Source organism: Amblyomma americanum, chromosome 11 (assembly GCF_052857255.1).
Source record: "Amblyomma americanum isolate KBUSLIRL-KWMA chromosome 11, ASM5285725v1, whole genome shotgun sequence".
Taxonomy (NCBI): Eukaryota; Metazoa; Arthropoda; class Arachnida; order Ixodida; family Ixodidae; genus Amblyomma; species Amblyomma americanum.
In genome coordinates, this window is record NC_135507.1 from 72,062,381 (window position 1) to 72,088,991 (window position 26,611).

The window sequence follows — 26,611 nt, forward strand, 5'->3', positions numbered from 1 at the left end:
AGGTTAGTGTACTGCTGAGCATCAGCGACGCAGTCGATCGAAATGACAACCTACAAAGCGCAGAGGCCCGCCGCGGTGGCTCAGTTGTTAGGGCGCTCGACTACTGATCCGGAGTTCCCGGGTTCGAACCCGACCACGGCGGCTGCGTTTTTATGGAGGAAAAACGCTAAGGCACCCGTGTGCTGTGCGATGTCAGTGCACGTTAAAGATCGCCAGGTGGTCGAAATTGTTGTTGTTGTTGTTGTTAGCCTATCAAAAGATGGCACATATCCACACTGGGGGATCGGCCAAGAATCGGGTGGCTATTCACCTGAACGCAGTTAACAAAAAGGAAAAGCACGTGGGAGCGCAACACCGGTGAATTTTTCCTCGTGAACAGAAAAGGGCACCTCTTCTTCCTTTCTTCTTTCACTCCCTCCTTTATCCCTTCCCTTACGGCGCGGTTCAGGTGTCCAACGATATATGAGACAGATACTGCGGCATTTCATTTCCCCAAAAACCAATTATTATTATTATTATTCAAAGCGTAGAATCCGGCGGCTCGCCTAGTTGCAGTGCGGGCAAAATCTGGGTGACGGTGATTTTGTGGGACGGCTCAGTTCTTGTCACCCTAGTTGCCCCTGGCAACTAGGAACGTGAAAGAATGCAACGTGTCCGCCAAAACACTGCATAGAAACTCACGAAACATCTGCGTCGACAAGAGTACTTCGAGCTGCCGCGCGTGTTGTGAATTGTTTCCACGGTGTATGCACCCCTAAACAGCTGTCGCGGAAATTCGCAATACAGGGTGGTAATCGCGCTGTCAATTTAGCAACTGTAACGTTGTCTCCCCGTGCACAACGAACTGGAGGTATCCCTGAGTTCGATAAGTGATTTACTGGGATAACAGTAGTGGCGTCATTTCACAGAACGCTGGCGTCAGCGTTTGTACACAGCCTTAGAGAAGGTGGAGAGGAGGAAATAATTTTGAGGCGGGAAAGAATAGCAGAAAATGCGCGGAGAGGGGTATGCGGATAGGAGGGCGCGGTGACCAGGCCGCCAGCTGCATGAGTTTTGCAAAGCTTGCCGCTGAATAATACTCGGCTGCTCGACACAACCGTAATAACACTCCTATCGCAGACTCCACCGCCTGTAAATCGCCTGAAAATGTTTAGTGCCCTAGCACTAAAACCCCTAATCTCAGATTTCGCCGATGTTTGTTTCTCCGAAGCCTCTTCCTAAGTGGCTCCCCTAGGTGGCAGTTGGGCCACCTTGGTCACCTAACCCTTGGGATGCCATCACAACCTGCTCGCCGGACTGTGAACAAACTGGCCACCGGGGCAGTTCAATTAATGATTGGCCACGAGAGGTTGCTCGCAAGGAGCAACCTGGGAGAGGTCTCTGCCCTCTAGACTGCGTTCTCATGCTGGTGATGATGATGATGATGATGATGGAACAGAGAACTCTATTTCTGATGGAAACATTTTCTTTTAAGCTTAGTTGCTGCGGGAAGCCTTTATCTCAAAGGTTCTTACGGCAGATGCTGAAACATGCGGATGGTTCGTCCAGCATCGCTGCAATGAATCGCGGAAGACGCTGCGACCCATTTTACGCTATTACTTTGCTTAGTGTCGATGGGAAAAAAGCAACGGCCCTAATTAAACCTCCTTGGCGTAGCGCTGGCATGTATGTAACCGCAGCCACTTTAAGCAACTGAGTAATTCATTACCAGTACGACGTTTAAGGTGAAAGCGCTCACAACAAAAGAGTTTCCATTAAGAGTTCGCGTAGCACAAATTCCTTAGGCACCCGGAAATTTATGGCTCCGAATACCGCACGCTGATACAAGGTGATAATCGTTGTTTTGAGCGCGCACCACGCGTAAGCATCGACGAATTGCGCCTTGAGTAAACAGTAACGGTTTTTGCTCATGTTGAGCCAATTAACGGTCTTGAGGGCCAGAGCTCAGAGCTTCAAAATTACACGGTTAGAGAGGGGAAGACGAACGCGCTAACTGCAACAATCTAACTGTCCAACTGTGCTGTCAAAGGGCATGCCATTAGGCAGGTGTGTCAGCTTCTTCACTAGCATACGATTGAAACCGGGAGATATTTGTGTTAACTTCTCGATGCCTTTACTTTCCTCTCAAAGTTATTTTCTTTCTGATTAATTCTTAAAATTTAGTTATTCTACTCGCACCGCTTTGTTTCCTTGATTCTCATTCAGATTTCCTCAAGCTCTCTCAAAATTCGCGATTTTCTTTTTCTCTCAGAGTCCTCTCAATTTAGGAGCCGCTTGAGATAAACCTGAAAGATTTTTTTCCTGTTTGGACCTGCACCAAACCCTGGCCAATCCCTCACCGTGGGTATGTGCCATCGTATTTGAGGCAACAACAACAACAATCTGTATAGAAAGTATAGCGTTCCGCTCATCTTATTCGCGTGCACGTACGGACGTGAACAGGCTAACCTGCAGCGACTTTTAGCGATGGCCATAAACTACCGGGGCCGCCCTACAGTTACGCCAACATATGAAATCCCAAAGGCACTCTGGCTTCATAGTGCAGACTAGCAAGCCTGTACCATTATAGTCAGTGTTGGGCGAGCAGAGGAGATACATCCAGTGCTGTTGTGCTGGTGTTTACATAGTTCAAGGTTCACGTTCTCGTAGCTGCACGTGTAGCTACCGGTAGTATCCGGCCACAAGTCTATCATTTCAGGCTAGCTTGTCCGTGACTGCGTAAACACTCGTTTATGAAGGCTCTGTTCGTTGCCGCAAAATCGCATTACCCTCAGCATGCATACACGTACAACTCCGCCGTATCAGCTAGATGGCGCACTGGACACAGAGTCTGTGTAGGTGTCGCTAAGCTGGTTAGATAGACGCGAAGGCTTCTTAGTTGTTTATAATGATGAAAAACAGCGCGAACTGGACTAAACACAGAGCCATACGTGCTGTTGAAGCGGAAGCTGAATGTATTGAAGGAAACGGCCGTTAACAGCGTACATCATAAACGTGTTCAATCTGTGTTTCGTCGAACTTGCGCTGGTTTTCAGTGTAATGAATTTGCAGCAGCTTGCCCAAGCTTCTGCTCTAGTGCAGTTAATTTTTACTTTCCGCCTGGTCTCAACAGGGTGCGCGCAGTGACTTCTGCGCAAGCTATATATGAACACACTTCACACGCCACTGTCACAGTGTTGACTCCGTTACCCTTAAGGACCAGCGGCTACCTTGCCTTCGCCTTACATGTCTTGCCCAAGCCCATTTCTTCCGCTTGTTTTCGACTATAAGGAAGAAACGGGCTTCTGCAGAGGATGTCATCAATCGATTTTTGTGTCTTCACCCACTCTGCCCTCTTCCTGTCTCTTAACATTAAGAATCACCCCAATAGCACTCTTGGGGCTCAATATAAAAATTATCCAGTGTAAAATTTGCCGGCGTATTGCACAAAAATATCAAATGCCTAACCGAAGTATTTAAATGTGAAATCAAAAATCGCCCATCATTTTCTTTACCCCCGTCCGTTGCGCCAATTATTTTTCTTTCCATAGCTCGCTGCGTTGTCCTTAAGTTGAACCCTTTTCGTTGGCCTCCATGTTTCTGCCCCGTAGGTGAGTACCGGTAATGTACAGCTGCTGTACACTTTTCTCTTGAGGGATATTGGCGAACTGCCATTCATAATATGAGAGAACCTGCCATATTGCGCTGCACCACATTCTTAAACTTCAAATTGCTTTCCTCTCATGATCCGGATAAGCGGTCACTACCTGCCCTAAGTAGACGTATTCCCTGAACACTTCCAGCACATCGCTACCAATTGCAAACTGCTGTTCTCTTGCGAGACTGTGGTCAAAATTTCTGGAGCCCTAAACTACGGCGTCCCTCATAGCTTGTATCGCTTTGGGACTTTAAACCCAATAAAGCCAAACCATTAGGCTACTCCGTCATACCCTTAAGGCGGAGCTTGTGTGTCCGCTCCTTTTTCTTTTTTTGAAGTGACGCAAATGTGTCTACAACGAATGCAGCGATTGATAGGCCTCGCATGTTTTCATTTCGAAATGAAACTTTTCATTTCGAGGAGTTGATGAGAGCCCGCCAGCTCTGTCGATGGCAGTGCGCAGCTTCGGATGATCCCGGCACGGCAGTCCTCGAATGCTGCGTTCCTGTCGACCGGTGCCCGTCACATGAAGCCGTACAGCTCTGAAATGAAGGCATGAACAGTTAAACGCAGTAGAGCAAGGCAACACGTATCAGCGGTCAAAGAAGAAATGTCACTTGCGCGCTTACCATCCATGTCGTGGCTGCGACCTGCGAGGGGAAAAAAGAAAATCAATGTTGAGCACCATGACGCTCAGGCATTTCAACAACTGCTATGTGTAATCATTACTTTTCCCAATCTGCATTTGAATAACAGCACGCACAAATGCATTGCGTTGTAGACTGTCCACTTAGCTTGCAATCGTGTCTACCAATGCATCCACCATCTACCTCACAAACTACGCTGAAAGGAACTGCATTTTGACTACGTCCATAGTAAAACGCGAACTGCTGCTCAACGTTTCAGCGCAAAATTTCCCTAGCCAACTGCACTGCTATGTACAGTTCGCGCTGAAACGCTCAAATGCAGTTCACTGTGAAACGCAGTTTGCACCGAAATGAAGTTTGCGTTGAAACGAAGTCTATTTGCTGGGCTCGTAGCAAATGCACTTCGTTTCAAGGCGAGTTCTTATGCCCGTGCACCTGAGGGCACATGCGCCGGGAAGCTCGTTTTTGCCTTGTCGCGTAAGAGACCCCAGAGGCGAAGACGCTCAGAAAATCTTGGCGACATGCTGCTCAGATGTATTAGGGAGTTCGTCGAACGCTGTTAGAAGGTCCTGTTCTCGATCTCGGCTTTCACGTTTACTTAGTATCGGGGTTTTGCTGCAGTCAAGTGGAATGAGGCATTGCAGACGGCATAAAGTAACGGGGTTCACTTTTGCTCCAAAAAGGGGGGTTGACTACTGCTCAGATACACCCTAAACAGAAGAGTATGAAGAGAGTAAGCTGTCTTCTAGCGGACTCTCTTTCATAAAATAGAGTGCTCTAGACGACAGCTTACTCCCTTTTCACTGCCGTATAGGCCTATCCGTGTTTAGAGTGCACGAACACTACGCAAGGGGTTCGTGGTGCAAGAGGCGGGTTATTCTCTCGCTGGAAACCAGTAACCAGTGCTAATATAACTAAACGTGAACAGAAACAGCCTTCCTCGACGAGCTCTAATCGAGTTTTAAAGCGAGAGCTGTTCCTAGGTCGCTCCATCCGGTTTAGTCACGTGATGCGTCACGTGACACATGCGTGACGTCACGTTTAGTGGGAGAATAGTTCTGCAGGGTGATAATGAGCAGACAGTTGACACAACGGTCACGGAATTGCCTTTCGTGTTGTCCGAAGGAAAGCAATACCAACAGCAGCGGCACCAGCGAAAACAGCCCTCGTTAAGTTCTGCGCCTTAACCCAGCAATGGTAAGCCCTGGCATTTTTTTTTAAAGGCGAAAGCCTTTAATGGCTCATACTCGCGCGGCCGGTGTGACGCCGCCTTCCATGAATAACGCGGCAGCTAATCAGGACAGCAGAAAATGAATGGTAGCATCAGATAGAGGGGACAAAATGTAACCCCCCCCCCCCCCGCCAAGTTTGATGTGTGTAGAGTGATTAGTTAATTATAGCCAATTATACCGAAAACTAAAAGAAAACACTCAAATACGTCAATATAGCGACGGGAGAGGGAGAGTTAAAAGCCTTCTCAGCGTAACTGCAAGCTTTACTCGTTTTATGTCTTTTTTTTTAAATAAAAGTACAGCTTGGATTAGAAGAGCCCTCGGGATCATTGCCGCCTGCCAGCAGAACAAAATGCAGCTTCGATACGGAGGTGGGGCTCAGGAGGACGCTAAGCAGTCAATGCTGCATATGCTATGTTCAAAACGACGAGAGTGAAAACTGCTAGTACTAATTCACTGCAATGAAATACTGAACGGCTTCATGTGGTTGTCTCACTAAAATTTCAGGATAGTGTCCGAACGACTTCCGCTAATGTGAGGATTAAGTTGAACCGCATCGATGGATTACCGCGTTTTAATGACGAACAGCGTATACACTCTAAAAATAATGAATTAAAAAAGAGAGTAAGCTCTCCTCTAGCGCATTCCCTTTCATGAAATAAAGAGCGCTAGAGCACAGCTTACTCTCTTTTCTCCTTCCTCTATACTCCCATATAAGCGTATTCGTGTTTACAGTGTGTTGTCAGTGAAATCGAAGCTTTTATAAGCTAGAAGGGGCTAGAGGGACGGTGAGAATAAACAGACATCATTAGCATACCGTGTACCGTGTTACCGTTACCGGAGCACCGGGAGCCCGCCCACCTCCAAGGCGCATGCGCAGGTCGCCTCGATGGCGCCAGATGGCGCCAGGTACCCGGCAGCTACACGCACGCCTGGCGCATCGGGACCAATCATGGCGTGCTCACCTGTCGTGAACGGGATCCCGGTACTCGGGTAACGGTAACACGGTGCACGGTATGCTAAAGATGTCTAATATAAGTTGCCCGGTATCGACTGGGTACCGCGTTCTAATCACAAGGAGACCACTGTCACCGAGGATGGAGCTTTTATACGCGAGAAAAAGACAAAAAACAATTAAATGCAACTGTCGCCGCCACCGGCCGATTTTGGAACTAAGATATATGCGTCGACACCGATTTCATCGCGGATCCCAGAGGCTACGCTATAGCGCCATTCGCTTCAAAACGGTGGCAACCAGTCCTTTTCGGTAAGGACGAATTAGAATCGACTGGAAAGATTTTTAAATCCAATTTCCTCGCCGATAAATAAGTATTTCGCTGCCGGAAAAACGTCAACCTAGCAAGAAAGAATCAGAGAATCAACATTTACTGAGAACATGAACTGGATGGACTTGTTTTCATCGTTCCACGCAAATATGTCATATAGGCATATCAGCCACCAGCAGTTTTGGCACGAAAGCTCCGACGACGAGAGGAGCGATTTTCTTTTTAAATGTGGAAATTTGTAGCTAAGCTGCAATGTCATTCTCTTAAACAGTGATTATGGAGTCCTTTTAGGTCTTTAAGTCATCACTTTAAAATCTCGAGGTGGGGAAAAGAAAGTTACATTTACAATTCAAATTTTATTAGGAATAAATGCGTCTCAATTTTGCTGCCGACCGAACTTAAACGTATCCATACAATGGACTGATACTAAGCACAAAAGCTACATGTAGTCCTTAGTGCCTCTTTAAAGAGGAGCGTTGCACACTGGCTACTACAGGTTCACTCAACACGAATACGCCTGTACGGGAGTAAAAAAGGGGGTAAGATGTCGTCTAGGGCACTCCCTTTTATAAAAAGGAGTGTGATAGAAGGGAGTACATTTTACTCCTTTCTGTCTAGAGTGTTCGATCCGGATATGGTAAGGAATTATGTCGCTGCCATCGTTAGCTAGGTAAGAATACTACGATAAGGGAGTTGTGAAGAACCCCATAGCGAAGACTGCAGTTTGACATACTTCCTCTAGCCTTCCCATTCTTGTGCATGTTGCTCCCATTGAAATGCGGTTGTCGCTACCAGGCAAACAAGTTGTTACCCCACCACTAAGGCACCTCAGTGAATCGATGGATTAATGCACAGCGTGTGCCTAAAACATCGATCTTGTACAGGTGTCAATGGTTTACGGTGTCCCAGTTTGCGGTAATGGCTGTATGCGGTAAACTGAGTCAGAATAGGTCTAGCTTTACCGAGGAACTTGGCTCTGCGTAAGTGCTGTTCCGGGCTAAAAGTTTCCGGTGCTTTATTCTACCGCGCCCTCCTCGACCCTTGTGTCTTGTCTCTTTCGACACTCTTGAAAAAGGAGAAGGCTATTGTACACCACATGTACACCTGCCACCATAACTTCATGAAACGCTTCTTTTTCGTTTAATACATTCAATTTCCTTGTATCCAGGACACGTTCCCTGAGATTAAATGCTGCGGTGTGTTATCTGCGCGCTCAGAATTAGGTTTCATACGTATATCTATTCAAGGCTGTTTAGAAAGACTGCGTAAAAAAATTTTTTTTGCTGATACTGCGTTCCCAACCTCTTAACGTTGTCCTGGTATCCTGCTATGCCGTAAAGATTTAGGCATTCGTTGCTGTAACGTGAAATCGATTCAGTTGTTGCTGGGGACAAATTTCATTAAGAATACGAGGACACGACATCACCGAGAACAAAGTGGCGACGTCCCAAATAACAACCATAGATCTGGTGGCCAGTGTGGAGATCTCGGATTGTTATTTGAGACGCAAGGCTCTTGAGAAAACACGACAAAATTGTTTCTCGTTATGTCGTAACGACATATTAAGTCGTAAGCCTTTCTTGGCTCATGAGTGGCGGGGACGGCAGTTGCAGACGGAAGTTGTCCGCTCGAACTGTCAATCATAAGTTGTATGGTAAATAAAACAAAAAGCAACATTTCATTAAGCAACAGTTCTTAAGAAACATATCTGTAATGAAATACACGAGCAAGCAAATAAAAACTAGAAATATAAAAATATCAAATTATAAAAATAAAAATAAAATAAACAAATAAAAGGAAGCAATAAGAAACAAAATGGCAGAAAAAAATGAAAAATGGAGGGACAAAGTAGACAGGGAAAGGCTTTCGCATTTCTGCTCGTAAGCAGACCTCAGTGCAATCCTGTAATTCTTTTCCTCTGTAGTACTGTCACTGCGAGAAGGGACAGTGTAATTCCACAGGAAATCCTTTTTGTCAATAATAAAATTTTTGTTGCTACTATAAATCTACGGACAAAAATACTACAGGAAGGCTGTTCTGACAACAAAATTTCCTGTTGTGTTTTTCTTTAGCGGGCAAGTGCACCCTACGTGATACTTATGAAGGCGCTTAAGCAAGGATACGCACTCTCGGTGAAGATGAGCATGTAGGCCATGACGCAGAGGCCGAGAAAGACGACCACCACCGCCGCGCCGCTTCCGAAGTACACCACGGCGTCCGGGATGATGGGAACCTCGCAGCTGCGCCCGCAAGCGAACAGAGAAAGACAGAAAAGGGAGAAAAGGAGGGAGAAGAAAAACAGTTCAGATTGAGTTTCATGGCCGAAAGTCATAATTCAGATTATGATCGAAGGATAATATGTTAAACGACAGGACAATTACCTAAGGAAGCATTGCTTCAAAACATAATAGCTGGGCATGCTAGCACTCCTATCATGCGCGGCGCAGCATCCCTCAATCATTTCCATATTCTGTATTTGTACATAACCCACCGCGGTGGCTCAGTGGTTAGGGCGCTCGACTACTGATCCGGAGTTCCCGGGCTCGAACCCGACCGCGGCGGCTGCGTTTTTATGGAGGAAAAACGCTAAGGCGCCCGTGTGCTGTGCGATGTCAGTGCACGTTAAAGATCCCCAGGTGGTCGAAATTATGCCGGAGCCCTCCACTACGGCACCTATTCTTCCTTTCTTCTTTCACTCCCTCCTTTATCCCTTCCCTTACGGCGCGGTTCAGGTGTCCAACGATATATGAGACAGATACTGCGCCATTTCCTTTCCCCCCCAAAACCAATTATTATTATTATTTGTACATAGTGTATATTACCCCCTACACTTATCCTTTCTTACTATCGCTTCTCCCTTTCTTTCCCTCTCCCTGTCCTTTTATTCCCGCTAGTCGCAGCTCAGGTGCTTCAGGTTTCGATGGCAGATGCCGCGGCTAGCAACATCTTTTCCTCCCATTGTTATTTTGTTAATAAATAGCCACTAACAACAACATGCTAGCACATGACATGTCTTTGCGTTAGAATAAGGCAATATCAAAATGCGATTTATTCTAGACATAATTCTAGTCTAGCATTCTTGAGGAAATAAACACTGTCAGAGCAGTTTAATATGAGTAGGTTAGGCCTGAAGTGATCACCTTCAATTCGCTTCACACTCTACACTGCTTGGTCTGGGCACTGTAGAGTATGACCGTGCGCTCATGAACCGGGAAATTTGTATTTCGCTGCGCACTGGAACTGAGCAGCACTGAGCGAATTCGCAGCTCCGTTACGCCGAAACGATCACGACTACGCGTAAAAGCCAACATAACCATGCAGTTGAGCTCGAAGTTACCAGGGGGCCGCCGCAGTGGACCAGTGGTTATGGCGCTCGATCGGCTGCTGACCCGAAATACGCGGGTTCGATCCCGGCCACGACGGTCGCATAAGGTAATAAAGTGAAGTGAAGTGAAGACCCGTGTACACTGCCATGTCACCGCACGTGAAAGAACCACAGGCAGTCGAAATTATCCGCAGCCTTCCGCTGCGGCGTCCCTCATAGTATGAGTCGCTTTGAGACGCTAAACCCCTATAAACCAAATAAAGTTACCAGATTTGGATAGTACTCTTCACAGTAATTTTAGCTTAGCTCAAGTGGTGTTCGAACCTCCAGATAAGGGGACGTTAGGGCGATTTTGTAACGTAATCGAAAGTTAATACTGCGTGGCAGTCAGATCAATGAACTATGACAAGCCACCTTGAGTAGGATTTAAAAAGCGCATGTTATGGGTATGTGCGAAGGTCTCCGTGCCACATTTTTGCGCCGACGTAGTGAAAAAAGCTGTATGATGCAATAACCTCATACGGTTCGTGATACAAATCTCATACAATTATCGACTCAAATGTCATTGATTTTTACAAAATCATACATCTGTCATACAAATGTAATTCAATATCATACAATTTGTATGACGAAGGATGTATGAGGCTATTGCAGCTTACAACTATTTCCAGTGGGGTCGCTTATTTCCCACACAACGCATACTTATTTGTCCCTCCATGGCCTCCATTAAGAGCACCGGGCAGATCACCCGCAGCAATTATAGCGCGTGCAAGTCAACCGTTTTGCTATTTTTTGCCGAAAACGCAACAGATAATTGTCGCGCTCACGTGACCTTTTCTTATTCTTGCTTGTAATAAGGGAGTAATCACTAGTTGGCATCCACCCAAGCGCAGTCATACGGGTACAAAGGAAAGCTACACGGCTTCGTCAGAAACTTCGCAGATAAAGAAAAACGCGTCCTGGTCCGGGGTTCGAACCCGCGGCCGCCGCTTAGAACAAGCACAAGCTTTACACATGGCACCACCATTTAAGTGTTACTGCGGAAAATGCAGCAGGAGGGTTGCACAGTACGACAGCCCATAGATTAAGCTCAGCACGTGACGCTCCTTGAAGCGACAATACGTTAGTACAGCAGTGGGGAGAGCGGGAAGGCCCATTTTTTTAAATCTTTATTTTTAACCACTGCAGCATGTAGCTGCACACTGCTTGCCATGTATTGGGGTACGGGCCTTAGTCAAGCCTTCTTCTTGCTTTTTTGCCCGTGCTGCAAACATCCCTGATATGTTGAATAAACATTGTATTGTATTGTATTGTATTGTATTGTATTGTATTGTATTGTATTGTATTGCAGACAGCCGAGGTCATTAGGGGACGACCGAACACCCTACGAGAAGGTCACTGTATCAGAAAACTCAACTTTCTTCGACCGTTTATGCATCTGTCGTCACTTGCCCCGAAGAGCACATTACGGAAATGAGCTAGAGGGTGGTAACGAGCCAGTTCATCCCGCAAATATATCCGAAAATGCACTTATTCCTGTAAAACTTTGTGATGCGCAAATGATCGCGGATGATTGCTTTTTGGAAATGAGCCCAACGTGTTAAGAAGCAGTCAGCTTAAAGCACAAGAGCTCTAAAAATCAGGAAGGGTGGCCCGAGTGTTGCACCATTCTTAAGTTGATATTTTGATCTGCGTATTTCTGCATGATAGGAATGTATACATGCACATCGTTTGAAGCGTAGATTGCAGTTGCGCTCTCTGCTAATTAAAGCAAGTAACAAAAAAATTTACAAGCATGTCCTGTCGAGATTAAACTGCGCAAAGACATGAACGCGGTACCAAGAAATTATACAAACAGTGCAAGCACTGAAATTTAGGAATCCAAGTTGTTGAAAGTAAAAAACAGCGTTTTGGGAACCAAGATGTTGACGATTAAAAACCTAAGCGCCTGGAAGTTTACAACCAAGATTTTTTACTGAGAAAGCACCGACTTTCACCAACGAGCCTTCAACAACGAAGTCTGCGGTAAGTGTTATTCGTTCCTTCTTTGCCCGTACGCTAGTGTCCGCGCGGCTGAATCTCAGCACGAACTATTTCCAAGTCCTCCTTGTCATGTCACGTGACCATGCTGGAACAGAAGAAGAACGAAGCTAAAAAATTGTAAACAAGCTGACCCCCTCAACCTGGAAATAAATTTGGCGGTGCAAAGCTGCAAGTGACAAAGGTACGTATACATAGCGCATATAATCTCCGACAAACTGGATGATATTTTTAAGCAGCTGGTTTTTAGCCAGTCGTGGTTGCAGGCATAGCAAATAATATTCGAAAGTCAGTACAAAAGCAATCGCGTTTGGGAAGTACAATCTTTTTTTTTCTTCCAGAGAAAAAGAAAATGCAAACTTTGACAAAATAAGGCAGAGTGCTCTGGTTTTTGAAGTTCATCAAAGAGAATTTTCAACACGTTTTCGCTCGCCTTCCTCCCACTGTTTATCCCCGGACGCTCGAGCCCGCGGGTGCTTTAGTGTCCTTCCAACACCGGTACCCTTAATAAGCCTTTGCGATACATTCCACCCCGAACATGCGGGCCGTACAACGTTTGTCATCTCGGCATTTAACTAAGCAAACATCGAGTAACTGCGACGCAACCGCGGGCACAAAGCAGCATGGCACAAAACACACCCATGCCTAATTCGAAGCCTTGTTAGCGTTTTGTGTCCGGTACGAAATGCGGCACACGAGCCGAGCAAATTAGAAACCCGGGAGGTGCTGCCTCATTACGGCCTTTGTTTTGGCACTGCGTGGGCCAGCAGCATAGCAGGAGTCTTCGTCATCAGTCATCGTTAAGAGGACGCTAATACGGGGGAACAACTCCTCACTCTCCCACCGCCCATTCGCCTGCCGTAACTCAGAATAAGGTTCCGCCGTTTTGCTGGGGTGTTGCCAGAGGTTACATGAAACTTCGAAACAAAAACGAAAAAGAGTTATCTGCTATTCTGTGTAATGAACTTGTGTTGCGGTGTTCCGGTCATGTGGTCAGAGATTCACAACGCTTACGTCACGCTAGCGCTTTCGACGATTGGCTGGCGAGATTATTGCTTCAGGCTAACGTCATCGCGCTGTCGCATGCGAATACCGCCTCAGACGTTGGAATCACGCTTCAAAAAAAGTAGCGATGGCTATTTGTGAGTGCCGAATATTTTCTTTAATGTACTTGGAAGCTGGGCAGCGCCAGCGAAATGAAGGAAACGCCATGGTGTGGGTCATAACCTCGTCTCCATTTCTCTAACATGGGAGAATTCGTCGAGACTATAAATTTTTCTTGCAAGCGCACTCGCCACGCGTGTCTTTTCACCCGAGCGACCCTTGTTGTCAAACGATGCTTTTGTTGTCCCAAAAAGGGAAGATTCTGGCGCACTCAACCCTGTTGCCCTTAATTCTTGATTCCCTGTATCGAGGTCACAGTTTAAGGAACATTCAGCTCCCCAAGGAGATGAAGAAGGACCATTTGCCCTGGTGCTCGTTTCGAGCGTTCCTTAAACATGTTTTTTTTTAACTCCAGAAGTTAAAGCTGTCAATTTTCTTGGCTTCAAAATGCAATCGCTAATAAAACACTTACTTCGAGTCAAACATGTTCCCTTCAATTTACTTATTTCAATCGAATATGAATTCGTTGACTCGGATTCCTCTCGAAGCGAAATAATTCTATTCCGTCGCGCCTTGTCGTTGACTACCTCGATCGTGGATAGATAGGATTTGTCCGGTGGCCGCCCAAGAAAAAAAAATTGCAGGGTACACTTAAGCTCCGCCTTAACGATTGATACGATACCATATTGGGTTATAATAATAATTGGTTTTGGGGGAAAGGAAATGGCGCAGTATCTGTCTCATATATCGTTGGACACCTGAACCGCGCCGTAAGGGAAGGTATAAAGGAGGGAGTGAAAGAAGAAAGGAACAAAGAGGTGCCGTAGTGGAGGGCTCCGGAATAATTTCGTCCACCTGGGGATCTTTAACGTGCACTGACATCGCACAGCACACGGGCGCCTTAGCGTTTTGCCTCTATAAAAACACAGCCGCTGCGGTCGGGTTCGAACCCGAGAAATCCGGATCAGTAGCCGAGCGCTCTAACCACTGAGCCACCGCGGCGGGTTAATTGGGTTAATTCCCAAATATGCAGAAGGTCATTCTCCAGACAGTCCTCATACCCCTCCTGGCTCAGTGATGCAGCGGTTAAACGATGCGCCCCTGCCCTGCGACGGAAGGTGCTCCCAGTGATGGGCCTTGTATGACCCGAGTGACCAATCATTAATTTAACTGCCACCTGCCACGGTGGTCAGTTTGCTCATTACCCAGTGGGCAGGTTGTGGTGATGCCGCAAGGTAATGTGACCAAGGTGGCCCACCTGCCTCCTAGGTTGCTCTCTGGGTACCACCTGCCAGGGTTATGCTCGTGATTTTTAGTTCACGACGACGACGCTGAGAACGCCGACACTGGATTTTCTGGAGAACAAGGCCTTTAACGCTGTCGAGTTAAAAAAAAGGTTTTTGAGGTAAGGGGAGGGGCGGTACCTGTCTCGCTTCTCTGTGAGCATTTCTACCGCGCCACAAGGGAAGGTAGGAGAGAAGGAGTGCAAGAAGAAAGAGCGAAAGAGGAGCCACAGTGAAGGGCTTCGGATATATCTTGACCACCTTCACCGATATTGCGCAGTACGCGGGCCTTTTTGCATTTCGCCTCCATCGAAACCACAGATTGAGCTGTCTTACTAACAAATCCATGCGTTCCACAGAAAGAGCTGTTACGGTGATTAACGCTCGACCGTGGGCTGGTTGGTGAGAAACTAACCTCCTGTTCTCTTCTTTCTTTCTGTCGCATGTAAAAACAAACATTCGAGGCTTTTCACCTCTGCTGCACCATGCCCGCCTGACTCTCTTCCCTGTGGATGAAATGAAAACTTAGTGCCGCACCTTAGTGCCCCCCCCCCCCCCCCCGGGCTTGGCCAGCGTGATTAAGGGGCGACACGGTGGGGTAACGTGACCACACAGTCGCAACAACACATTGTGTGGTCATGAGAGGCGCTTTTAAGAATCACCGCACAGTGTGTGCTCGTTCTCAACGGCGCCCACCCATTGTCCGACACGAACAACATTCCAGCTGGTCAGCGAGCGAACGCGGAAGCTTAGCGATGTCTTTTGCAAGAGAGGCACAATTACAGCATATGAAACAGTGCTTAGCGTGTTTTCCCATTTCTAATGCGAGAGCGTTTTGGTTGTGAGTGAGTAACAACATTATTTATCCCAAAAGGAAGGAGAAGGAAGGGTACTCCTATGTTGGATAGGCCCCTCCTTCCCTTTGAGCCACGATCTTGTCCTGGAGATCAGGAGCAGAGCTGCGAAGGGCTATACGCTCAATGCTTCTTAGAATGAATATTGAGGGATTGTGGTTGGGGATGACGAACTCAGCCCCACAGGATGCGGTCGAGGTTGGCTTTGGCTGAGAAGAGATTATAAGCCGAAGAGGGGGCAGATGGCTGCAGGTGGAAGAGGTGGCGGAAGGAGGGAGTGGGAAAAGTTAGAGTCTGAAGATGACGCCTCAGAACGTCGCGATTCGAGAGGTTTTGTGGTGGGCAGGGGGGTATACAAGGCGACCGAGGCGATATAATGGCCACATATGTCATGAAAGGAGAGGGGGCGGTCCCGTGCACTGAGCGGGGCAGCATGGTTGAACGCGGACTCCATGACCGGCACCCGGAGAGTGCTACCTCCGGTGCGAGCGTGAGACACCTGGTTGTCAGCCTCGTTATGAAGTGGGTTGGAGGGTGTTTAGGAGAAGGGACAGGGTGCGCCGAAATTGTGGATGGCTGATTTTGAATCGGTGACTATGGTGGTAATACAGGAGGGTGGTTACAGCAAAAGTGAGGGCCGCTTCCTCCGCCTCCTCCGAAGAGGAGGTGGGCAGGTTGTGATGACAACCAACAAAATCACGTGACCTAGGTGGCCCACCTGCCTCCTAGGTTACTCTCTGGAGAGTACCTTCTAGAGTCATGATTGTGATTTTTCGCTCACAATGCCGACAACGCCGACACCGAAATTTCTGGCCGACACGCGGTTACCCTCGTCTCTGTGGCGAAGCAAAGTTTGGCTACATCGCGTCAAAATACATGCGCTTTCGAGAAGCTTGAAGGCAAAAAAGCCTCTCCAGTGCACGTAACTCGTTGAAATGGCCAAACTTTGTTGGGCCAAAGCGCCGAGGGTTAAGCGTTTTCGAAAGTCTAAATCTTTATCTTATTCTTTATCTCATACACCCACCTAACTTTCTGCCGCCCTTTGCTACGCTTGCCTTCCCTTGGAATCCACTTCCTAACCCTTAAATACCAGCAGTTATCTTGCCTTCGCATTACATGCCCTGCCCAAGCCCATTTCTTTCTCTTGATTTCAACTAGGATGTCATTAACCCGCGTTTGTTCCCTGACCCACTCTGCCCGCTTCCGGTCTCGGTCTCTTAACGTTGCACCTGTCATTTTTCTTTCCACGGCTCGCTGTGTTGTCCTTAACTTAAGTTGAACCCTTTTCGTTAGCCTCGACGTTTCTTCCCCGTAGGTGAATGTTCGAATACCTTCTATTTCCTAGTAGACTGGCCGCCTGCCTGGAAACTAGGCCTTTGCCGAAGTTCCTAACAGCCGCCTATTGTCTGAGAGAATAGTTTTGGCTCTAGTACCTGTACATGCTAGCGCTATTGCAGCCCCTTCAGCTATTAAAGCGTTACGTGTATTAACGGATCCAGTTACCTTCTGGGAGCGGTTCCCATCTACCGCTACTATGGCCGCTAAACGGGGAGGTTTCAGTCATCTGGTCATGAGGGTCTACCAGGAAATGAGGCTGCCCATCGCCTCGCTCGAGATGTATACACCCGAGCGGCCGTAGAGACCCCGCTATCAGGAGACAGACACACCCTCATCACCTACAAGGAGCTTTCTGGGACTCCCAGATTATGCCGAAGGATCTATCCACCACCAGATAGGTCCCGAACATCCTCAGAATGTAGGGCCTGGCGAAAAAAACAGGCCAATCGCTTCTTCCCTTATGGTTCTCTGCATAATGAGCTTACAGGCGACCCGGAGGCTTGGAATCTCTGCAACGTACCTCTGAGTCAAAATCATCTAATCTGGCAATGGCTCGAAACTCCGGGAGCTAAAGAGACCGATCCCCTTGATCAAGTTGCCTGGGGGTCCTACATCCGCAGCCCGAATGCGGATGTACAAAAGGTCGTCCTACGCCTGGCGGAAGAGGCTTACTCCAAAACCTTCTCTGCGGTCACTGCTCAGTAGGGCCGGCAATGGGGAGGCCCTCCCTCTGGCTCAGCCCCTGCCCCGAGGTCCATGTCGGTGTAAATAAAGTCTCTCTCTCTCTCTCTCGAATACCTTCTGTTGAATTTTCATATAGGATTATACTAGCCCGACCCACTCTTTCACCTTAATCCACCTACTAATCACCCCTAATCCACATAAATCAATCTTATTCCACCCACTAATAAATTTTCTGGGGTGGGCCTACTTCAAGAATTTGGAGTTCCTTTAAAATAAATGGGGGTTGGCCAACTTCCAAATGTTATGGCGTTTTCTTCATTAAGAATATGGTAAAAAAGGCACCAAGATTTTTATCTGTTTTTGTTTGGTTGTACGCAGAAAGTCAACGCAGTAGTTTTCTGCGCTTAACGTTGTTTTCGTTTGCGTAGATGAAGTTCGGAGAATCGATTGCGGTGGAAGTCTAAGCTGGTCATCATAATAGGCGTGCGCAGAAGGGGGAGGGGAGAAGGAGCAGTGGTTCCCATAGACACTTGGAAGGGGGGCGCAAACTTTGTACCATATTGCTCCTTGCAACTCAGAAGACTCGATCGGGCGCTATATATATTAATCTTTGCCCACCGCCCCCTTATGGAGAGACCTTCGCACGCCTATGCTGGTCATGTACCGAAGTTTGGTCCCTGTTTGGCTTCCAGCGCTCGTATGCCGGCCGCGGTGTATTAAGAGCGGCGTCTCCACGTCAAAGCGACACACGACAATACAGTGCGAGTCAGGGCAGCGCAGAACGCAGCACTACAGCCACAGCGTCGTAACCGAAAAGCACGACGAAACAGCAGCGCAGCGCTACGGAACAAGTGTGTGATTGAGCATTAGGATGATATAGCGAAAAAAGCACAAAGTTCCCGCCTTAGCAAGCCCGCTGCTTTCACAATGAGAGCACATGCACACCTCATCAATAACCGCTTACTGACGTTAATGTATAGATTTTTTTTTGTTCTCGAGTCACGACCGTAAAATACGTGCTTAGTACCTAGGGCGCCTTTCTTTTCTGCGGGACCCTTTCTAAGCTTGAGGGCTTAGCGATGTGTGCTTAATTTAGCAACAGAAAAAGCGCAAAACATGCAACTAGATGCGGTGCACGCCAGAGTGTCTCAGAATTAAGCTGGTTTTAGTCACTCTTTTCTTCACTATTCCTCGCACATTTTCACCATCAGGTGGTGAAGATGTGTGAGGGCCCTGTCGAGACCTGGCATATGTTACTGCACCCTGCACTTTTCATATGTGTGTAAATCTGGACGGTGTAAAAAATTGCAAAGAAATAGTCATATGACATTCACCTGTGCGGATTCAGTGCTGTTTCCTCAGCCAGCTGTTTTTAGTGTTTTGTCTGAGTGCTGTTTTTTCACTGCTCTTTTTTTTTTGGTGGTGTTCTGACGCGTGCTGTTAATTTTCCGCGTGCCAACCAATCGCCAACCAAACTACAACTGACCAAGGAAGACAAATTAAGAAATTCTTAGCCAGGAGAAGATAACTATTAGCTGAGGTTATTTTAACACCGAAGGTGCGAGGACTCGTCTTCAGAAACACCTCGGTTGTATATCCTCTCCAGGAACTAATATGTTAGGGTTCTTGTGTTGCCACCTCAGTTTTCTTGTTCGCGTTTCATTCGTTGTTGATAGTGCACTATATTTCTATATCAGTAGCTTACAGTCTACCAATATTCAAAATTTTTTTCAAGAATGCTGAACATGTAGAGACCCGCTTACGCAATGTCATCCCCTAGTTGGTTTTCTATGGCAATCTTAACTGCTCGATGCGATCGAAGGAAACACTATAAAGAAAGATTTTGCTACTTATCAGAAGGATGAATCATTACTTTCAATATTTCTATGCCTGTAATCAATTTTTGTAATCAAATTTTTGTCCAAGAATGTTGGACACGTAGAGACACGCCTACGCTGTCATCCCCTGCCGTATTTTTACTAACAAGCGTGGAAAACGTCAAAACGAATGTTCTTTCTTGTTTGTTCTTTGCTTTATGAGGTTTAATGACTATGAGGGACGCCGTAGTGAAAGGCTCCGGATAATTTCGACCACCCGAGGTTCTTTACCGTGAAATGACATCGCGCAGTGCACGGGCCTCTGTAGAGTTTCGCCTCCACCGCAGTCGCATTCGGGATCAAACGCTCATTTTTCGGCTCAGTAGCTGAGTGCCATAAAGGCTCTTTCTATTTATGTGGCGAAAATTCACGAAGTCTCATAAACCATATAGCCCAGAGCTTGTTTCGCAAGAAAATTTCAGCTGCGAGTGCAGCAGGATTTCACTTGTTTCGTTCTTTTCCGTAGTATCTCGTCACGCTGCTTTTTCCAGCACATATGAAAAAACTCGGCAGCACTTAATTTTTTTTTTCTATGTGCAAGTTGGCCATGCAGGGTGTAGCGTGCCCGCGCTGAAAGCACTGCGCGCTGAAATAAAAAAAAAGCGTTCTAGGTAGCATAAAATCACGTTGACGTGTTCGACTGCTTTCACACAAACGTAAATTGATTGGGAGACTCCACTTACGGTTGAGACCGCACAGTTTTCAGGACCGCTGCCAAGATGGGGAAAAGAAAAAGATTCAGCATTAATACATTCGGTACGACACTGAACAGGGTAACATAGAGACACAGTTAAACCTCGTTGTAATATAGAAACGTGCGGGTCGGAATAATGCTTAAAACAAACGTAATCTTTCTTGAAAGCTTCCAGGCCCCGTAAATAATGTCTTTGTTTAACTAAGTAAAACGTTCTTTCTAACCGATGCAATGAAGTTTTTCTTGCTAGGCTCCGTTTTTTGCTGCGAATGAGGTCCGATCAGCTTGGTAGTGCGAATTCGATGACAACTTCCACACCCCCAAGAGCTTGTGTGGCGAAGTGCCAAATGTGCTAGCGATTTCGTGGATGCTGGCCGCCGTAATCCGGGGACTGCAGGCTTTGGTGAGCATGAAAATGGTTCAACCAAATGAAGAGCAGTCAGTTCAATTTTGTTTATAGCGCATGGAGTTAATTCTTTATTTGCCCTTGCTATTGTAAAATCCTAGTGGCCGACATCTTCAATAAAGGCGTATGAACAGCCGCTACAAAATTTTTGAAGGATGCCTGTTCTCGACCACGAATTTATTGTATCGTTCCCCCGCGGCCCAGAGGTCACCTGATGTTGATGCCAACTGGTGAAGTATGCGAATTTCCTTGCATTTAAAACACTTATGGGGGTTTAACGACCCAAAACTACTCAGGCCATGAGAGACACCGTAGTGAAGGGCTCCGGAAATTTCGACCACCTAGGGTTCTTTAACGTGCAATGACATCGCACGGAACACGGGCCTCTAGAATTTCGCTTCCATCGAAATTCGTCCACCACGGCCGGGATCGAACTCGCATCTTTCGGGTCAGCAGCCGAGCACCATAACCACTGAGCCACCGCGGCGGCCACATTTAAAAAAAATTCACACGATTTCCATCCGTGATTGCACCGAAATGTTTTTTTTTTCCACACACCCGCATCCCGTAAACTTTTACTGCCAACTGTACCGTAACAAAACCATTGTTGAAACAAAAAAAAAACAAATCTTGTGTATTTCGTAAACTTTGCCGTTATAAGCTGAAGTTTCGGAGGTGAATCGTTATAAAAGTGAGCATGAACTTTTTTTTTTTAACGTAAGTTGACTTAACCGCCATGGATTCATTTGTATTATGTTTACTCTGTGCCGATAAATAACAGATAGCAAACAGTGTTGGCAGAAGGCTTCCATAATGCAAGAGATATAGGTTAAAGCAGTGGGCGTGGTCAAGCTGAGGCATATAGGCGCAAGCCGCAGAGCAGTGACGACACCTTGACAAGCCACATTTAAGCGATAAGTTCCTTCCGAGAAAAAAAAAATGTTTTTGAAGACATTAACCGCGCAGTAACTGTCTCACTCAATCTTGGACACCTCAGTCGCCCTGTGGGAAGGGAGGAAGGTGGGAGTGAAAGAGGAAAGAGAGAAAGTAGTGCCGCAGTGGAAGGCTTAAAGCGACTAGGAGGTAATGAATGCGAAGTCTTTTCGGGCTAGCATTTGAAATGGTGACGTAATCGTCGATTAGAACCACGACGGCTTTAAAAGGAAGGGGGAGGCTGGGGGAAGGGGGAGGGGGGCAAAGTCATCCGGTAAAGGCATCAAAAGCTGCTAATGCTATCGCATTGCGTACATATGATGGAATTAGGTGTCCCTGTGAATTTAACCTTTTCCGTGAACCAGAATCCCGCGAACTTCTCTCCTTTACTGCACATAGCCAATTACGTTTGTGTTAGGAAGAAAAAAGTAAGAAGGACCTGTTTGTAGTTCGTATTGGACGAGCGAAGCGTGTAAAGATTTTTTTTTTCAGAGACCGCTGGTAACAACATTTTCTACAATATTCTTGTCGCATATACCCTGCGACGTTACTGCAGCAGTTGCGCGGTATGAATTGGCGTGATCAGTGACGTCATCGGGTAGAGCGAGCGGGAGCGAGGATTGATATAGGATTAGACGCATTTGAAGGAGTTTGCCAAGAAGCCTTAGTGCTTGCTGCCAAGAAATAGTGATATTTTGTTTTGTTTTGAAGACGCCAGGGCAGCTTGACCAATCGGTCGCGGCTAATGGACAAGATATGACTTATGCCATGGCTAATGCGTTTTTATGGTCTGGACTAAGTGTCGTCAAGGGACTATTTTCTCGGACATTTCAACCTAGAGGAGCCAAGAGCAGACCGTGGAAAAGCTCGTACCCTTTAGAAAACCGGTAAGTTCGCGGCGCTACTGGGGTTTGGACCCCGCACCTCCCACATAAGTGGTAGATGTGTAAGCTAATATATATAGGCCATCGCTGTGGTCCAGCCAAGATATCAGCTAGGCATGCATACACGAAGAAGCTACTCATAATTAATGTGTAGCGACCACAAAGTGTTGGTCGCTAAAATGAAATAGGCGCATAAGCACTATCATGAAAAGAGATTTCACGCTCACACACGTACAGTATTATTTCATTTACATGCGTGCTGGGCGTGCCCCACAAATATTTTGGAAAGTCCTATACCTATCATCACCATCATCAGCCTGACTACGCCCACTGTAGTACAAAAGCCTCTCCTATATCTCTCCAATTAACCCTGTCCTGTGCCAGCTGCGACCACCACCCCCGCAAACTTCTTAATCTCCTCCGCCCACCTAACCATCTGCCGCCCCCTGTTGAGCTTGCCTTCTCTTGGAATCCACGTCCTTACCCTGCGGTTATCTTGCCTTCGCGTTACATGCCCTGCCCAAGCCCATTTCTTCCACTTCGATTTCGACTAGGCTGTCATTAACCCGCGTTTGTTCCCTCACCTACTCTGCCCACTTCCGGTCTCCGAATGTTGCACCTATCGTTTTACTTACCGTAGCTCGCTGCGTTGTCCTTAAGCTGAACCCTTTTCGTTAGCCTCCACGTTTCTACCCCGTAGGTGAGTGCCGGTAAGACACAGTTGTGAAATAATTTTCTCTTGAGGTTCCGGCCGCGGCGGTCGAATTCCGATGGAGGCGAATTTCTAGAGGCCCGTGTACTGTGCGATGTCAGTGCACGTTAAAGAACGCCAGGTGGTCGAAATTTCCGGAGCCCTTCACTACGGCGTCTCTCATAGCCTGAGTCGCTTTGGGACGTTAAACCCATTTAAACCAAACCAAACTTTTGAGGGACATTGGTTAAACTGCCATTCATGATCTGAGAGACAATGCCATATGTGCTCCACCCAATTCTTATTCTTCTCTTATTTCACTCTCGTGATCCGCACCTGCGGTCACAACGTGCCATAAGTAGACGCATTCCCTTACCACTTCCAGCACCTCGCTATCAATTGTGAACTGCTGTTCTCTTCCGAGACTTCCGATACCTAGCATCTCAGTAGCATCCTCAACAAAAAACGCCGCACACCTTATAGCATCATTTCTGCGAGGCCTGCTCAACGATCCTACAGCTGTCGATGCCGTGCCCCGTACGTAAGAGCATGTAAGTGCGTCGCAGCTTCCTGTCGTGCACCTCACCGGTTTAAGATGCACGAAGCATCCAATAGCTGCGATGAGGAACACAAGCGAAACGTTACTCGCTCCGGCATCGGCGCTTCGCGCTCGTTCACACGCGTTACTTGTATGCTTACATGGTTGAATAAGCATGAACTGAGGACGCGACTCGGCAGCTGGCGCCAAATTTTGCTCCCATGTGCATACAAGTAAGACCGAAAACAAGGCTGAGAGGTGTAACTGTGTTGAATACCTTACACCTCTCAGCGCTTAGTTGCGCAACTTGGACAGCGCGCTGAGTTCATCAGTGACTTCATCAGTTAATACTGTAGCCGTTGAAGCAGACAGGACATGGTAACAGCTCTAAAATACGACGACTGCAGAGTAGTTTGAAACTATGAACGCTGAAGCGTTGTCTTTGGTATTCGTCTGTTAGGGCTGTTGGATTGCAACAACAAGAAATATCCGCCGCTTGATTCTTAATTATCTAGAAATGTTGCTGACGACGGAGTTACCGAGAAATGTCGATGGAAGCGTGAAGGTGAGGAGAGTGTCCATAGAAGGTCGACTTCTGTGGGGTGGATCAACCTGGGTAAAGCAGTCTGCGAGAAACGACTTTGCCGCGACGGCCTGTCGAGTTGGTCCGTTTAGTTCATTTATGCTCGGGTCAGTAACTTAGCAAATGTGCTGTATACTCTGGCCCATCGCACTAGACTTCGCATTACGACTAAAGGTAGCAGACGAAAACCACCACTCACGCCGATTCGCAGCGCGCACCAGTTCCACCAACGGCACTCGAACTAAGAGCACGGCCCGCTGTATGTGGCGCGAGCTACCGGACAAATGTCAGCAATCAGCTGAGGCGTTGAACACCCGTAACAAATACTCAAGCAGTTTGAATGCTCTTGCCCTATCTAATCGCGCATCGTGTCCGACGGATGAATAAATCATGACTAGATCCCACTCAGTCTAGTAGTTTCTTTGCCGCCCCATGCACGACGCGTACAGTAGTTGCCGTCGGTGTCCGGCGGTGCCAAGCCCAGCCCGGTCGTCCACTCACCGATGTCCGGCACCCTCTCGGGCCGGTGTCCTCGGTCGAAGTAGCCGACGGCGCCGCTGCCAATCTCCGAGGTGATCATGACTGCTCGCTGCAGCGTTCGGTGCACCACAGGCTCAGTTCTCGACGCTGGCTCGCGCCCCAGCAGCTCAGGCCTCCGTGGCTGGAACGAGGGGCACGCGCGCCAGCACTCCGGCGACGACCGACTGGGTGCGCTACGATCGCCATAGTGGCATTCCTTTCTTCTTTTACGAGCTTTTTTTTAAGCGACAATGATTGCCTCGGGGCATAAAAGGGTATGAAATGAGGGATGACGAGGATGCTCAAATAAATAAAAAAAAGGTTGGCTGAGCTAATAAAATCAAGAAGTGAACGATGATGTGGTCCCTGTGTCCAAGCGATATATGAATCCGGATTGTTCGGTGAGAGACCCACTGCCGCCAGGTGCCGAATTCTAGTCGGCTTCAGCGCCGGGCAAACCCACAGCAGGTTGTGAATATCCGCCTCACTATCTCTGATCTTGCAGACTGGGCACCCGGGGCGGGGATATAAATTTTGAAATTGCGGCCGCTTGCGTGTCACGGCTGGAGTTAGGGCAACCTCCACCCGGATCCTCCGAAGCGCAACTTCCTCTGCACGGGTAAGACAACGGGGGAGGGTTACCGCACACGGAGGGATTAGAGCATGTGTGCGGCGTCGGAGGTGTTCCTTTCTTGATAAAAGGAGGGTGGTGTCATCCAGATTGAGGACTCGAGGCAACGACGAGGTTGGGGTCGAAAAGCGGGTCGCAGAATCTGCACGGCTTTGTGCGCTCAGGATGTCACGCGGGACCCACTTAATACGGATTTTATGCGGATTTTATACGCAACATCCTCTGCACGGGTAAGATCGTGGGAGGGTGTTACTGCGCATGGAGGGATAACGATAGTTGTACGAAGGACCTGATTGCTGTTAATGGCAGCAGCTTAGTTATAAATAGACACGATTGGCGGTTCTGACAATAGCGGGGGGCAAGAAATCTAAACAAACATTGTCGCCGGTGTGGATGTGCGGCAAGTTTTCACTAATCATGGAGAGTGGAGAGCTGCAGCGCAAAGGAAACAAGGGCGACATAGACACAAAGGAAACAGGACAAGCGCTGATGATGCCTCACCGACTGGCCCACAGGCAGGTTCTTTTCACCAATCACTTTTTATCAAAAGATTCAGGCAAAAAGTTTGACAATCTTTCAAGAAATCTTTGAAGAAGCATTTTATTCATAACAGGGGTTATTCCTGTGACAAGAAACACGTTGACATTCTGGAACAAAGTTAAGAGGCGTGGCCTTGCGTTAATCATCCGTCTTATGTACCATCAATTGCGTGTTTCACTGATGCACGCTATCTTGCCTCTTGCTTCTGGTTGAAATCCTTCCCGCATACAAGGCGCATCTACTTCTGTGCGTTGAAGAAGAATTTATTTGAAGTCCACCATTTGTAGCCTCCGCGTCTTTCGTGCCCCCGTCTATTTGCCGCTGGAAAGTGCTTCCTATTTTAGTTGACGCAGTGTCACGCTGTTACTCGCAGTCCTGGCGTGTCTGGAGTGGGATGGAAGCCAGTGCCGCTAAACAAAGGGCAAAATAAAAGGTGTTGAGGACCAACAATACAAAAAGAGAATTGTCTCCACATTGCGTCCGCATGTTCAGGGGCCATCGGACTTTCGGACACCTTCCAGGCATATGCAGTGCTTCAAAACGAGGCTTGCGTTTCGCTCCGACACACTGGCGTGTAAATAAAATTTAACTCTTATTTGCCCGGTGTCGCTAATTCACGACGCACCGGTTTCACGCTACGCATTTATTAATGCGGGGAACTTGGATACAAATTCTGATGACGATTTTTTCTCAGCAGCCAGCGCTTTCCAGTAAGAATGTTTGGCGTCACTCTGAGCAATCTGTGTGATTAAAAAGGGGGCGCGAATGTGCACCTCTTCATTGCCGAAAAAATTCCCCGTCTCTCATATTCTGAAAAAGGTTGCGGGGAAAACAGGATATAAAATTGTGCACTGTCTCTGGCTCTTAGAGTAGGTTCGAGGACTT

The 26,611-nt window shown here is 47.4% G+C and overlaps 1 long non-coding RNA gene across 1 annotated transcript; it reads right to left on the reverse strand.

The window, feature by feature from the left end:
• Positions 1-4,001: 4,001 nt before the first annotated feature.
• LOC144110717 (uncharacterized) lies at positions 4,002-24,744 on the reverse strand. Its single transcript, XR_013309911.1, has 5 exons — positions 24,538-24,744; positions 19,991-20,018; positions 8,930-9,042; positions 4,267-4,287; positions 4,002-4,179 (listed from the first exon to the last, which is right to left on the reverse strand). It is a non-coding gene; the product is annotated as an uncharacterized LOC144110717 (long non-coding RNA).
• Positions 24,745-26,611: the final 1,867 nt, after the last annotated feature.